This window comes from Temnothorax nylanderi, unplaced genomic scaffold (genome assembly GCF_030848795.1).
Source record: "Temnothorax nylanderi isolate EJ_2023f unplaced genomic scaffold, tnyl_v1.0 TNYL_tig0043_pilon, whole genome shotgun sequence".
Classification (NCBI taxonomy): domain Eukaryota; kingdom Metazoa; phylum Arthropoda; class Insecta; order Hymenoptera; family Formicidae; genus Temnothorax; species Temnothorax nylanderi.
In genome coordinates, this window is record NW_027249105.1 from 10,649 (window position 1) to 25,096 (window position 14,448).

At 55.8% G+C, this 14,448-nt stretch overlaps 1 long non-coding RNA gene across 3 annotated transcripts; it reads left to right on the forward strand.

Moving 5' to 3' along the window:
- Window positions 1-11,399: 11,399 nt before the first annotated feature.
- Window positions 11,400-14,132, forward strand: LOC139771684 (uncharacterized). 3 transcript variants are annotated; one of them, XR_011717957.1, is made up of 7 exons: window positions 11,400-12,087; window positions 12,187-12,311; window positions 12,567-12,687; window positions 12,998-13,049; window positions 13,117-13,360; window positions 13,460-13,583; window positions 13,862-14,132. It is a non-coding gene; the product is annotated as an uncharacterized lncRNA (long non-coding RNA). The 3 variants fall into 3 exon arrangements; XR_011717958.1 differs by having other exon boundaries at window positions 13,141-13,360; XR_011717956.1 differs by having other exon boundaries at window positions 12,998-13,360.
- Window positions 14,133-14,448: the final 316 nt, after the last annotated feature.

The following is a 14,448-nucleotide window of genomic DNA, read 5'->3' on the forward strand; positions in this document are numbered from 1 at the left end:
AGTCCATAACGATTACCACATGTTTCATATATAACCGCCGAATTAATTATTATATTCTTAGAGAAGATTTTATTTTTCTCATTAAATATGTTCTCTCATTAATAGTAATACTAATATTATTTTTCTATTAATGAAACTTGTTAATAGTAAAATGTGCATGGATACAACGATAAATTTATAGTATTTATAATTTAAGAAAATAAATTCAAATCAAGAAACAGTTTGCATGCTCTTGTCGCACTGAGAAAAAGGATTTGCTGTATTAGCAAATATTTGTCATTATAGTGACAACAAACATTTTGATTTGCTGCGGGTAGCGAACTTTTTGCTATTGCAACAAAAGGTTTGCTACCCGCAGCAAATCAAAATGTTTGTTGTCACTAATTTCTCTCAGTGCGATATATTCGAATCATGCTTAAGAATATAGTTACAAACGTGTATTCTTTTCTTTAATTTTTGGTCTCTTTAGAGATCATTTCCAGGTACGTGGGAGTTAGCTGATTCAAAGATTAATTTTTAAGCATTTAAATAATATAGATACATTTTCATAATGAAATACATGCATAAACACATGGTGACATTTTATTCGATAAATTTTAATTTTTATTAAAATTTTGAGAAAAGATTTTAATTTTTCTTTGTCGTACATTCATGAATGTAATAAAAAATGTGCGGATACTTAAAAATTCGATGCAAGTCGAATGGGTACCCTGATATTAGATTATGAAATATCGATAACTTGAATTTAAACGTAATTGGTAAATGATAAGATATATATTGTAAAATATTCCTATATAAATTTTTCAGAATCTATTATTGGGTTCGACTTGTCTCGGATTAAGTTGGTACCCCAGAATTATTTGTACCCGCATATATTAAAATTAAGATAAAGGCGCATGTACTTCATTATTCTTAAATGTACTCGTTTGTAATCACATTTTCAGTAAAAACTGTTCTATCCATGTATTTTAACTAGAAAGTTGTTTACATATATATCTTGTAATAATGGGAGAACATTATATTTTCTCGCACGAATTTTGATTTCGCATAAAACAGAATGATGAATATCGATTAAAATAAATATTCAGAAATTGTATAATTGTATAAGTCAATAAGCTCATACGATTAAATCAGTCAGGAAGAAAAGAGCAATTGAGCCGCAACAGGATGTAAGTGTTGAAAACTATATTATAAATAATTGGCAAACGTTTCGGCCCTTCATGGGACCATCTTCAGTGTCGGTACATATTCTTAAAAACTAACGCGACAGAACTTAACGTAACTAATCCGCAACAGTGTTGATTGCAAAGAGGACCACTGCAAAGATAGTGATATATATGTGAAAAAATTTACAAAAGGTATTATAGAGAGAGTATCAAAAACGTACATTAGGAATATGTTTCCTTATATTGCGGAGTCATTTCGATGCTGATGTGTTACAATAGAGTTAAATCGACAAATTACTCAGCGACGAGAAATCGGGCTCGTATATATATACAAAAGGAAGGAGCGGGAGGGAAAAACGGAAAGGAAGGGAAGTACGAAATTACCTGGGCGGGAACATATCTCCGAGATGTTATATATAAAACGACAGACATCTCCTTTGAATAAACAGAAGGACACGGAATCTATATCGGCAGAATATCTCCCTGTTCTTAGTTTGTTCCCGCCCAGTAATTTCGTACTTCCCCTTCCTTTCCGTTTTTCCCTCCCGCTCCTTCCTTTTGTATATATATACGAGCCCGATTTCTCGTCGCTGAGTAATTTGTCGGTTTAACTCTATTGTAACACATCAGCATCGAAATGACTCCGCAATATAAGGAAACATATTCCTAATGTACGTCTTTGATACTCTCTCTATAATACCTTTTGTAATTTTTTCACATATATATCACTATCTTTGCAGTGGTCCTCTTTGCAATCAACACTGTTGCGGATTAGTTACGTTAAGTTCTGTCGCGTTAGTTTTTAAGAATATGTACCGACACTGAAGATGGTCCCATGAAGGGCCGAAACGTTTGCCAATTATTTATAATATAGTTTTCAACACTTACATCCTGCTGCGGCTCAATTGCTCTTTTCTTCCTGACTGATTGTATAATTGTATTGTTAAGAAACGGTAAATGTTATTGACTCGCTGCCGAAATCACTACTATCGGAAGCAGCCCGGAAGATAAGGGATTCGTTTCCTCCTGCAGCGGGGCCGCCGATATTTGACGAATCGTTTAACTTTCCTTCGCAGATTGATCTCAAGGAGAGTGGTAAGAAGCAAGACTCAGGTCGCCCGTTACCATAAAGATAATTCTTTTCTGCGTTGATTGCTAACCAGCGTATCACTCGGCAGAGGGGCCTTAATCTGGCCAAATTATTGAGTCAGTTATCCTTTCTTGAACATGGTAATAACGGGATCGTAATTCTTTAAGACTTATAAGGTTTGAAAGATAGAGCTTTAGAGGGTTAATAGTGGTGTAAATTCTATCGGCAGGTACGATTAATCGAAATCATTTAGAGACAACTATAATGTAAAAAAACAAAATACAACAAAAATGGATAAAAATACAACCAAAATGGATTTGGCCAGTAACAACTCAATAGGTGAGTTCAATCTTGGTCAGAAGAAACGACGGAAACATCTCATAAGGTAAGGTCTATATTAATGACCAGAATTGAAGGTTTGTAAAGTAGTTAACATACAAAATAATTTGATCTGTTTATTTGCCCAAAGTAGGACTATTTTCTTTATATTTTCTCGCATATGTGCGAGATTGGAAAATCCCCATCCCCAATTAAATTCCAATCGCGCACGTTAAAACTCTCAATTCTACGTTTCCCAAATCTCAAGTGATCACTTTGAGGTATGGATTAACAAATACTAAATTGTAATACGGGTAGGTAGGACAACGGATAAAGTTAAGCGTGTAAAAAATGTCCCTCTCGTGGTGTGCCACCTTGCCGTGGTGAGAGGGCTCCCTGTATCAACGATCCACTGGGGCAGTACCTTCGGCTTTACCGAAGGGAGGGCCCGGTGGGGAGGTACAGGGTCTACGAGCACACCGTACCCTCCTCCCAGTTCGCTGGGAGTGAAGGGTACAATGGGGTCCGGCGCTCCCGTCGCGTTGTCTGCCGCGCGAGACATTACGCTTCGCTTATTACGGTCCGTCGCGGGTCTCTCCGCGCCGCGAGACTATATCGTCGGCTTCCCTCCCTTATACGCGTCGTCGCGGGTCTCACCGCGCCGCGAGACTATATCGTCGGCTTCGCTCCCTTATACCGTCGTCGCGGGTCTCTTCCAGCGCCGCGAGACTATAGTCGTCGGCTTCGCTCCCTTATACGCGTCGTCGCGGGTCTCTCCGCGCCGCGAGACTATAGTCGTCGGCTTCGCTCCCTTATACGCGTCGTCGCGGGTCTCTCCGCGCCGCGAGACTATGTCGTCCGCTTCGCTCCCTTATACGCGTCGTCGCGGGTCTCTCCGCGCCGCGAGACTATGTCGTCCGCTTCGCTCCCTTATACGCGTCGTCGCGGGTCTCTCCGCGCCGCGAGACTATGTCGTCCGCTTCGCTCCCTTATACGCGTCGTCGCGGGTCTCTCCGCGCCGCGAGACTATGTCGTCCGCTTCGCTCCCTTATACGCGTCGTCGCGGGTCTCTCCGCGCCGCGAGACTATGTCGTCCGCTTCGCTCCCTTATACGCGTCGTCGCGGGTCTCTCCGCGCCGCGAGACTATGTCGTCCGCTTCGCTCCCTTATACGCGTCGTCGCGGGTCTCTCCGCGCCGCGAGACTATGTCGTCCGCTTCGCTCCCTTATACGCGTCGTCGCGGGTCTCTCCGCGCCGCGAGACTATGTCGTCCGCTTCGCTCCCTTATACGCGTCGTCGCGGGTCTCTCCGCGCCGCGAGACTATGTCGTCCGCTTCGCTCCTCCTTATACGCGTCGTCGCGTGTCCCTCCGCGCCAGCCGCGGGACTATTACTTACGCTTCGCTCGCTCGTACGCTCCGTCGCGTGTCCCTCCGCCGCCGCGGGACATTTATAACGCTTCGCTCGCTCGTACGGTCCGTCGCGTGTCCCTCCGCGCCGCCGCGGGACATTTATACGCTTCGCTCGCTCGTACGGTCCGTCGCGTGTCCCTCCGCGCCGCCGCGGGACATTTATTACGCCTCTGCTCGCTCGTACGGTCCGTCGCGTGTCCCTCCGCGCCGCCGCGGGACATTTATACGCCTCGCTCGCTCGTACGGTCCGTCGCGTGTCCCTCCGCGCCGCCGCGGGACATTTATACGCCTCGCTCGCTCGTACGGTCCGTCGCGTGTCCCTCCGCGCCGCCGCGGTGACATTTATACGCCTCGCTCGCTCGTACGGTCCGTCGCGCTGTCCCTCCGCGCCGCCGCGGGACATTTATACGCCTCGCTCGCTCGTACGGTCCGTCGCGTGTCCCTCCGCGCCGCCGCGGGACATTTATACGCCTCGCTCGCTCGTACGGTCCGTCCGCGTGTCCCTCCGCGCCGCCGCGGGACATTTATACGCCTCGCTCGCTCGTACGGTCCGTCGCGTGTCCCTCCGCGCCGCCGCGGACATTTATACGCTCGCTCGCTCGTACGGGTCCGTCGCGTGTCCCTCCGCGCCGCCGCGGGACATTTATACGCCTCGCTCGCTCGTACGGTCCGTCGCGTGTCCCTCCCGCGCCGCCGCGGGACATTTATACGCCTCGCTCGCTCGTACGGTCCGTCGCGTGTCCTCCGCGCCGCCGCGGGACATTTATACGCCTCGCTCGCATCCGTACTGTCCGTCGCGTGTCCTCAGCGCCGCCCGCGGGACATTTATACGCCTCGCTCGCTCGTACGGTCGCGTCGCGTGTCCCTCCGCGCCGCCGCGGGACATTTATACGCCTCGCTCGCTCGTACGGTCCGTCGCGTGTCCCTCCGCGCCGCCGCGGGACATTTATACGCCTCGCTCGCTCGTACGGTCCGTCGCGTGTCCCTCCGCGCCGCCGCGGGACATTTATACGCCTCGCTCGCTCGTACGGTCCGTCGCGTGTCCCTCCGCGCCGCCGCGGGACATTTATACGCCTCGCTCGCTCGTACGGTCCGTCGCGTGTCCCTCCGCGCCGCCGCAGGGAAATTTATACGCCTCGCTCGCTCGTACGGTCCGTCGCGTGTCCCTCCGCGCCGCACGCGCGGACATTTATACGCCTCGCTCGCTCGTACGGTCCGTCGCGTGTCCCTCCGCGCCGCCGCGGGACCATTTATACGCCTCGCTTCGCTCGTACGGTCCCGTCGCGTGTCCCTCCGCCGCCGCCGCGGGACATTTTAACGCCTCGCTCGCTCGTACGGTCCGTCGCGTGTCCCTCCGCGCCGCCGCGGGACATTTATACGCCTCGCTCGTCGTACGGTCCGTCGCGTGTCCCTCCGCCGCCGCCGCGGGACATTTATACGCCTCGCTCGCTCGTACGGTCCGTCGCGTGTCCCTCCGCCGCGCCGCGGGACATTTATACGCCTCGCTCGCTCGTACGGTCCGTCGCGTGTCCCTCCGCCGCGCCGCGGGACATTTACACGCCTCGCTCGCTCGTACGGTCCGTCGCGTGTCCCTCCGCCGCGCCGCGGGACATTTACACGCCTCGCTCGCTCGTACGGTCCGTCGCGTGTCCCTCCGCCGCGCCGCGGGACATTTAACGCCTCGCTCGCTCGTACGGTCCGTCGCGTGTCCCTCCGCCGCGCCGCGGGACATTTACACGCCTCGCTCGCTCGTACGGTCCGTCGCGTGTCCCTCCGCCGCGCCGCGGGACATTTACACGCCTCGCTCGCTCGTACGGTCCGTCGCGTGTCCCTCCGCCGCGCCGCGGGACATTTACACGCCTCGCTCGCTCGTACGGTCCGTCGCGTGTCCCTCCGCCGCGCCGCGGGACATTACACGCCTCGCTCGCTCGTACGGTCCGTCGCGTGTCCCTCCGCCGCGCCGCGGGACATTTACACGCCTCGCTCGCTCGTACGGGTCCGTCGCGTGTCCCTCCGCCGCGCCGCGGACATTTACACGCCTCGCTCGCTCGTACGGTCCGTCGCGTGTCCCTCCGCCGCGCCGCGGGACATTACACGCCTCGCTCGCTCGTACGGTCCGTCGCGTGTCCCTCCGCCGCGCCGCGGGACATTTACACGCCTCGCTCGCTCGTACGGTCCGTCGCGTGTCCCTCCGCCGCGCCGCGGGACATTTACACGCCTCGCTCGCTCGTACGGTCCGTCGCGTGTCCCTCCGCCGCGCCGCGGGACATTTACACGCCTCGCTCGCTCGTACGGTCCGTCGCGTGTCCCTCCGCCGCGCCGCGGGACATTTACACGCCTCGCTCGCTCGTACGGTCCGTCGCGTGTCCCTCCGCCGCGCCGCGGGACATTTACACGCCTCGCTCGCTCGTACGGTCCGTCGCGTGTCCCTCCGCCGCGCCGCGGGACATTTACACGCCTCGCTCGCTCGTACGGTCCGTCGCGTGTCCCTCCGCCGCGCCGCGGGACATTTACACGCCTCGCTCGCTCAGTACGGTCCGTCGCGTGTCCCTCCGCCGCGCCGCGGGACATTTACACGCCTCGCTCGCTCGTACGGTCCGTCGCGTGTCCCTCCGCCGCGCCGCGGACATTTACACGCCTCGCTCGCTCGTACGGTCCGTCGCGTGTCCCTCCGCCGCGCCGCGGGACATTTACACGCCTCGCTCGCTCGTACGGTCCGTCGCGTGTCCCTCCGCCGCGCCGCGGGACATTTACACGCCTCGCTCGCTCAGTACGGTCCGTCGCGTGTCCCTCCGCCGCGCCGCGGGACATTTACACGCCTCGCTCGCTCGTACGGTCCGTCGCGTGTCCCTCCGCCGCGCCGCGGGACATTTACACGCCTCGCTCGCTCGTACGGTCCGTCGCGTGTCCCTCCGCCGCGCCGCGGGACATTTACACGCCTCGCTCGCTCGTACGGTCCGTCGCGTGTCCCTCCGCCGCGCCGCGGGACATTTACACGCCTCGCTCGCTCGTTACGGTCCGTCGCGTGTCCCTCCGCCGCGCCGCGGGACATTTACACGCCTCGCTCGCTCGTTACGGTCCGTCGCGTGTCCCTCCGCCGCGCCGCGGGACATTTACACGCCTCGCTCGCTCGTTACGGTCCGTCGCGTGTCCCTCCGCCGCGCCGCGGGACATTTACACGCCTCGCTCGCTCGTTACGGTCCGTCGCGTGTCCCTCCGCCGCGCCGCGGGACATTTACACGCCTCGCTCGCTCGTTACGGTCCGTCGCGTGTCCCTCCGCCGCGCCGCGGGACATTTACACGCCTCGCTCGCTCGTTACGGTCCGTCGCGTGTCCCTCCGCCGCGCCGCGGGACATTTACACGCCTCGCTCGCTCGTTACGGTCCGTCGCGTGTCCCTCCGCCGCGCCGCGGGACATTTACACGCCTCGCTCGCTCGTTACGGTCCGTCGCGTGTCCCTCCGCCGCGCCGCGGGACATTTACTACGCCTCGCTCGCTCGTTACGGTCCGTCGCGTGTCCCTCCGCCGCGCCGCGGGACATTTACTACGCCTCGCTCGCTCGTTACGGTCCGTCGCGTGTCCCTCCGCCGCGCCGCGGGACATTTACACGCCTCGCTCGCTCGTACGGTCCGTCGCGTGTCCCTCCGCCGCGCCGCGGGACATTTACTACGCCTCGCTCGCTCGTACGGTCCGTCGCGTGTCCCTCCGCCGCGCCGCGGGACATTTATACGCCTCGCTCGCTCGTTACGGTCCGTCGCGTGTCCCTCCGCCGCGCCGCGGGACATTTACACGCCTCGCTCGCTCGTTACGGTCCGTCGCGTGTCCCTCCGCCGCGCCGCGGGACATTTATACGCCTCGCTCGCTCGTTACGGTCCGTCGCGTGTCCCTCCGCCGCGCCGCGGGACATTTATACGCCTCGCTCGCTCGTTACGGTCCGTCGCGTGTCCCTCCGCCGCGCCGCGGGACATTTATACGCCTCGCTCGCTCGTTACGGTCCGTCGCGTGTCCCTCCGCCGCGCCGCGGGACATTTACACGCCTCGCTCGCTCGTTACGGTCCGTCGCGTGTCCCTCCGCCGCGCCGCGGGACATTTACACGCCTCGCTCGCTCGTTACGGTCCGTCGCGTGTCCCTCCGCCGCGCCGCGGGACATTTACACGCCTCGCTCGCTCGTTACGGTCCGTCGCGTGTCCCTCCGCCGCGCCGCGGGACATTTACACGCCTCGCTCGCTCGTTACGGTCCGTCGCGTGTCCCTCCGCCGCGCCGCGGGACATTTACACGCCTCGCTCGCTCGTTACGGTCCGTCGCGTGTCCCTCCGCCGCGCCGCGGGACATTTACACGCCTCGCTCGCTCGTTACGGTCCGTCGCGTGTCCCTCCGCCGCGCCGCGGGACATTTACACGCCTCGCTCGCTCGTTACGGTCCGTCGCGTGTCCCTCCGCCGCGCCGCGGGACATTACACGCCTCGCTCGCTCGTTACGGTCCGTCGCGTGTCCCTCCGCCGCGCCGCGGGACATTTACACGCCTCGCTCGCTCGTTACGGTCCGTCGCGTGTCCCTCCGCCGCGCCGCGGGACATTTACACGCCTCGCTCGCTCGTTACGGTCCGTCGCGTGTCCCTCCGCCGCGCCGCGGGACATTTACACGCCTCGCTCGCTCGTTACGGTCCGTCGCGTGTCCCTCCGCCGCGCCGCGGGACATTTACACGCCTCGCTCGCTCGTTACGGTCCGTCGCGTGTCCCTCCGCCGCGCCGCGGGACATTTACACGCCTCGCTCGCTCGTTACGGTCCGTCGCGTGTCCCTCCGCCGCGCCGCGGGACATTTACACGCCTCGCTCGCTCGTTACGGTCCGTCGCGTGTCCCTCCGCCGCGCCGCGGGACATTTACACGCCTCGCTCGCTCGTTACGGTCCGTCGCGTGTCCCTCCGCCGCGCCGCGGGACATTTACACGCCTCGCTCGCTCGTTACGGTCCGTCGCGTGTCCCTCCGCCGCGCCGCGGGACATTTACACGCCTCGCTCGCTCGTTACGGTCCGTCGCGTGTCCCTCCGCCGCGCCGCGGGACATTTACACGCCTCGCTCGCTCGTTACGGTCCGTCGCGTGTCCCTCCGCCGCGCCGCGGGACATTTACACGCCTCGCTCGCTCGTTACGGTCCGTCGCGTGTCCCTCCGCCGCGCCGCGGGACATTTACACGCCTCGCTCGCTCGTTACGGTCCGTCGCGTGTCCCTCCGCCGCGCCGCGGGACATTTACACGCCTCGCTCGCTCGTTACGGTCCGTCGCGTGTCCCTCCGCCGCGCCGCGGGACATTTACACGCCTCGCTCGCTCGTTACGGTCCGTCGCGTGTCCCTCCGCCGCGCCGCGGGACATTTACACGCCTCGCTCGCTCGTTACGGTCCGTCGCGTGTCCCTCCGCCGCGCCGCGGGACATTTACACGCCTCGCTCGCTCGTTACGGTCCGTCGCGTGTCCCTCCGCCGCGCCGCGGGACATTTACACGCCTCGCTCGCTCGTTACGGTCCGTCGCGTGTCCCTCCGCCGCGCCGCGGGACATTTACACGCCTCGCTCGCTCGTTACGGTCCGTCGCGTGTCCCTCCGCCGCGCCGCGGGACATTTACACGCCTCGCTCGCTCGTTACGGTCCGTCGCGTGTCCCTCCGCCGCGCCGCGGGACATTTACACGCCTCGCTCGCTCGTTACGGTCCGTCGCGTGTCCCTCCGCCGCGCCGCGGGACATTTACACGCCTCGCTCGCTCGTTACGGTCCGTCGCGTGTCCCTCCGCCGCGCCGCGGGACATTTACACGCCTCGCTCGCTCGTTACGGTCCGTCGCGTGTCCCTCCGCCGCGCCGCGGGACATTTACACGCCTCGCTCGCTCGTTACGGTCCGTCGCGTGTCCCTCCGCCGCGCCGCGGGACATTTACACGCCTCGCTCGCTCGTTACGGTCCGTCGCGTGTCCCTCCGCCGCGCCGCGGGACATTTACACGCCTCGCTCGCTCGTTACGGTCCGTCGCGTGTCCCTCCGCCGCGCCGCGGGACATTTACACGCCTCGCTCGCTCGTTACGGTCCGTCGCGTGTCCCTCCGCCGCGCCGCGGGACATTTACACGCCTCGCTCGCTCGTTACGGTCCGTCGCGTGTCCCTCCGCCGCGCCGCGGGACATTTACACGCCTCGCTCGCTCGTTACGGTCCGTCGCGTGTCCCTCCGCCGCGCCGCGGGACATTTACACGCCTCGCTCGCTCGTTACGGTCCGTCGCGTGTCCCTCCGCCGCGCCGCGGGACATTTACACGCCTCGCTCGCTCGTTACGGTCCGTCGCGTGTCCCTCCGCCGCGCCGCGGGACATTTACACGCCTCGCTCGCTCGTTACGGTCCGTCGCGTGTCCCTCCGCCGCGCCGCGGGACATTTACACGCCTCGCTCGCTCGTTACGGTCCGTCGCGTGTCCCTCCGCCGCGCCGCGGGACATTTACACGCCTCGCTCGCTCGTTACGGTCCGTCGCGTGTCCCTCCGCCGCGCCGCGGGACATTTACACGCCTCGCTCGCTCGTTACGGTCCGTCGCGTGTCCCTCCGCCGCGCCGCGGGACATTTACACGCCTCGCTCGCTCGTTACGGTCCGTCGCGTGTCCCTCCGCCGCGCCGCGGGACATTTACACGCCTCGCTCGCTCGTTACGGTCCGTCGCGTGTCCCTCCGCCGCGCCGCGGGACATTTACACGCCTCGCTCGCTCGTTACGGTCCGTCGCGTGTCCCTCCGCCGCGCCGCGGGACATTTACACGCCTCGCTCGCTCGTTACGGTCCGTCGCGTGTCCCTCCGCCGCGCCGCGGGACATTTACACGCCTCGCTCGCTCGTTACGGTCCGTCGCGTGTCCCTCCGCCGCGCCGCGGGACATTTACACGCCTCGCTCGCTCGTTACGGTCCGTCGCGTGTCCCTCCGCCGCGCCGCGGGACATTTACACGCCTCGCTCGCTCGTTACGGTCCGTCGCGTGTCCCTCCGCCGCGCCGCGGGACATTTACACGCCTCGCTCGCTCGTTACGGTCCGTCGCGTGTCCCTCCGCCGCGCCGCGGGACATTTACACGCCTCGCTCGCTCGTTACGGTCCGTCGCGTGTCCCTCCGCCGCGCCGCGGGACATTTACACGCCTCGCTCGCTCGTTACGGTCCGTCGCGTGTCCCTCCGCCGCGCCGCGGGACATTTACACGCCTCGCTCGCTCGTTACGGTCCGTCGCGTGTCCCTCCGCCGCGCCGCGGGACATTTACACGCCTCGCTCGCTCGTTACGGTCCGTCGCGTGTCCCTCCGCCGCGCCGCGGGACATTTACACGCCTCGCTCGCTCGTTACGGTCCGTCGCGTGTCCCTCCGCCGCGCCGCGGGACATTTACACGCCTCGCTCGCTCGTTACGGTCCGTCGCGTGTCCCTCCGCCGCGCCGCGGGACATTTACACGCCTCGCTCGCTCGTACGGTCCGTCGCGTGTCCCTCCGCCGCGCCGCGGGACATTTACACGCCTCGCTCGCTCATACGGTCCGTCGCGTGTCCCTCCGCCGCGCCGCGGGACATTTACACGCCTCGCTCGCTCATACGGTCCGTCGCGTGTCCCTCCGCGCCGCCGCGGGACATTTACACGCCTCGCTCGCTCATACGGTCCGTCGCGTGTCCCTCCGCGCCGCCGCGGGACATTTACACGCCTCGCTCGCTCATACGGTCCGTCGCGTGTCCCTCCGCGCCGCCGCGGGACATTTACACGCCTCGCTCGGTTATACGGTCCGTCGCGGGTCTCTCCGCGCCGCGAGACATCACGCTCATAAAGTTAAGCGTATAAAAAATCTTGTCTGCAAAAGACATCATCAAGGGAATAATTTGTAATTCTTTTCAGCAATTACATTTCCATTAAGCGAGAAAAGTCAAGAAACATTTCGACTATATTGCAACAACGTCGTAAAATTAATGCAATATAGCTGAAATGGCTTCTTGATTTATCTTGCTTAATGGCAATGAAATCACACTGCATTGCCACGAGTCTCAATGTGGCTCGAGACTCCTAGCTGACCCGGAGATGGAAGTGGATTTTGTGGCCTGAAGCGCTTAAAAGAAAGTGGTGAGTGTAATTCATTTTCACGTACTATGTCACTTATGTCATAAAATTTTCTATCTCTTCTGTCTTTACTTAATCGAATCCTTCATTTGAATGTTTCAGAAAATAACGACGCAGAAGATGACATCGGAGCAGCGAGGGAATCCTGCGAAGCTGACATCCCGAGCAGCCTGAGAGGAGGAGGAGGCCTAGGATAGGCATCGGGCATCGGCGTACCAACACTTCTGGTAAGTATTACTTTTTATTTTTTTTAAAGATATTATAGAATCCCTCTTTGTACTTATTCAGTTCCTACATTAAACCGTGTTTCGGAATTTAAATTAGTAAAAAAAGATATTTTGAAAAATTTGATTCAAGTTGATTCTAACGTAGAAACCTTTTTCGAAGAAGTAATTTAAAATATAATATTAATCTGAATAACGAATAAGATGTTCGATGCGCGTGACACGTATTTAATCGATTCGATTATTTTTATGTTACAGAAAATATCCGCGCTGGAAGGAGCATCATCTTTGCATCGAGGGAACACGAGTGACATCCCGAGCAGCCTGAGAGGAGGTGGAGGCCTGGAAGAGGCATCAGGCGCCGGCGGAACAACATGCGGTAAATATAATTGGTTTATACATTTTGTGTCTTTCGCGGAAAGTTTAACCAATCGGTTTTTCAATCGAATAGTAAAGATAGTCAGAGAGTAGAAATTAAAAAAGAGTTTAATTTTTTAAATTCTATTTTGAATTCTTGTGTTCAGTAAATAGATTATACTTTCAAGAAATTAAACGTGTTTTTTTATTAAATTTATTTAATTAAAAGAAATATAGAATTCCGTGTTTTACCTTCGGTAATTATTTTTCGAAATACAAACTGTCTCTTTTCTTCCCTGCTCTAATCTGGATTATATGTTTGATTGTTACAGAATCATCGTAGCGACGTTGCAGATACAGCTCCGCTGCTGCGCATTGGTGTCGGTGAGTTTTAGCGTAGGGAAGTGTGGAGAAATAAGCGTAGGTAGGGACATAGTTAAAACGTAGGTAGGGAATAATTTTTAATTATTTTCAGTAATTACATTCCCATTAAGCGAGAAAGGTCAAGAAACATTTCGACTATATTGCAACAACGTCGTAAAATTAATGCAATATAGCCGAAATGGCTTCTTGATTTTTCTTGCTTAATGGATGAAATCACACTGCATTGCCACGAGTCTCAATGTGGCTCGAGACTCCTATCTGACCCGGAGGTGGAGGTGGATTTTGCGGCCGGAACAGCAGGAAAGAAAGTGGTGAGTGTAATTGATTTTTACGTACTATGTTACTTATGTCCAAAAATGTTCTATCTGTTCTGTCTTTACTTAATCGAATCGTTCATTTGAATATTTCAGAAAATAACGACGTAGAAGGTGACATCGGAGCAGCGAGGGAATCCTGCGAAGCTGACATCCCGAGCAGCCTGAGAGGAGGAGGAGGCCTGGGAGAGGCATCGGGCGCCAGCGGAACAACTTTGCGGTAAATATTATTTTTTATTTCGTGTAAAAGTAAATTTTTCCTGTTTATTCTCGAGTTGTTTTATTTCCCCGTGATTTAGAAATAATAATTAGAAGAAAAGAAGTAATTTAATATTGTAGAAATTTATCCTTGTAAAGATCCTTTTCGTAAAATGTTTCCTTATTTAAATTAATATCTAATTGAATAATAAAAAGTTTGATCCACATAGGAATTATGTTTCAAAACATTAGGTTTTTTGAACACCATTTTAATATGAATTTTATGTTTGTATATTACAGATACAACGTAGCTACGTGGCAGATGTAATTCCGCTGTTGCGCATCGTGGTCGGTGAGTAATGAATTAACATATTTTTTGAGGTAACGGGGATGTGTGGCAACCTATGAAATATATACCACGAAAAATGTATTCCACATAAATGTATACCTTAAATGTATACCACATATCTAGATAAACGTATGCAATTTGATGATAACATAAGTTTATAGCATTCCATACATCTGTTGCCTTAAAATGAATCAGTTAAAACAGATTAGGATAAGTTTAATCTTGGATGTCTTTTTATTATTATATTTATTGATTAATTTAGGATGTATACGAGAATGTACTCGTATGCATACACTGTGTATAAAGACAGAATTTTTCGGAAAATTGTGAATACCATGAGGATCAAATATTATTTATTAATAATTATATTAATTAATAATGTTATTTGGTTAATATTTAGAATCAAATAATATAATTTTTAATTATATATATATGTACATAACATAATTTTTTTAACAAATATAAAAAATAAAGAAAGTAAAGTAGAATACAAATAAAGATTTAAAAATTAAAATCTTTTTAATTTAATGCTCTTATT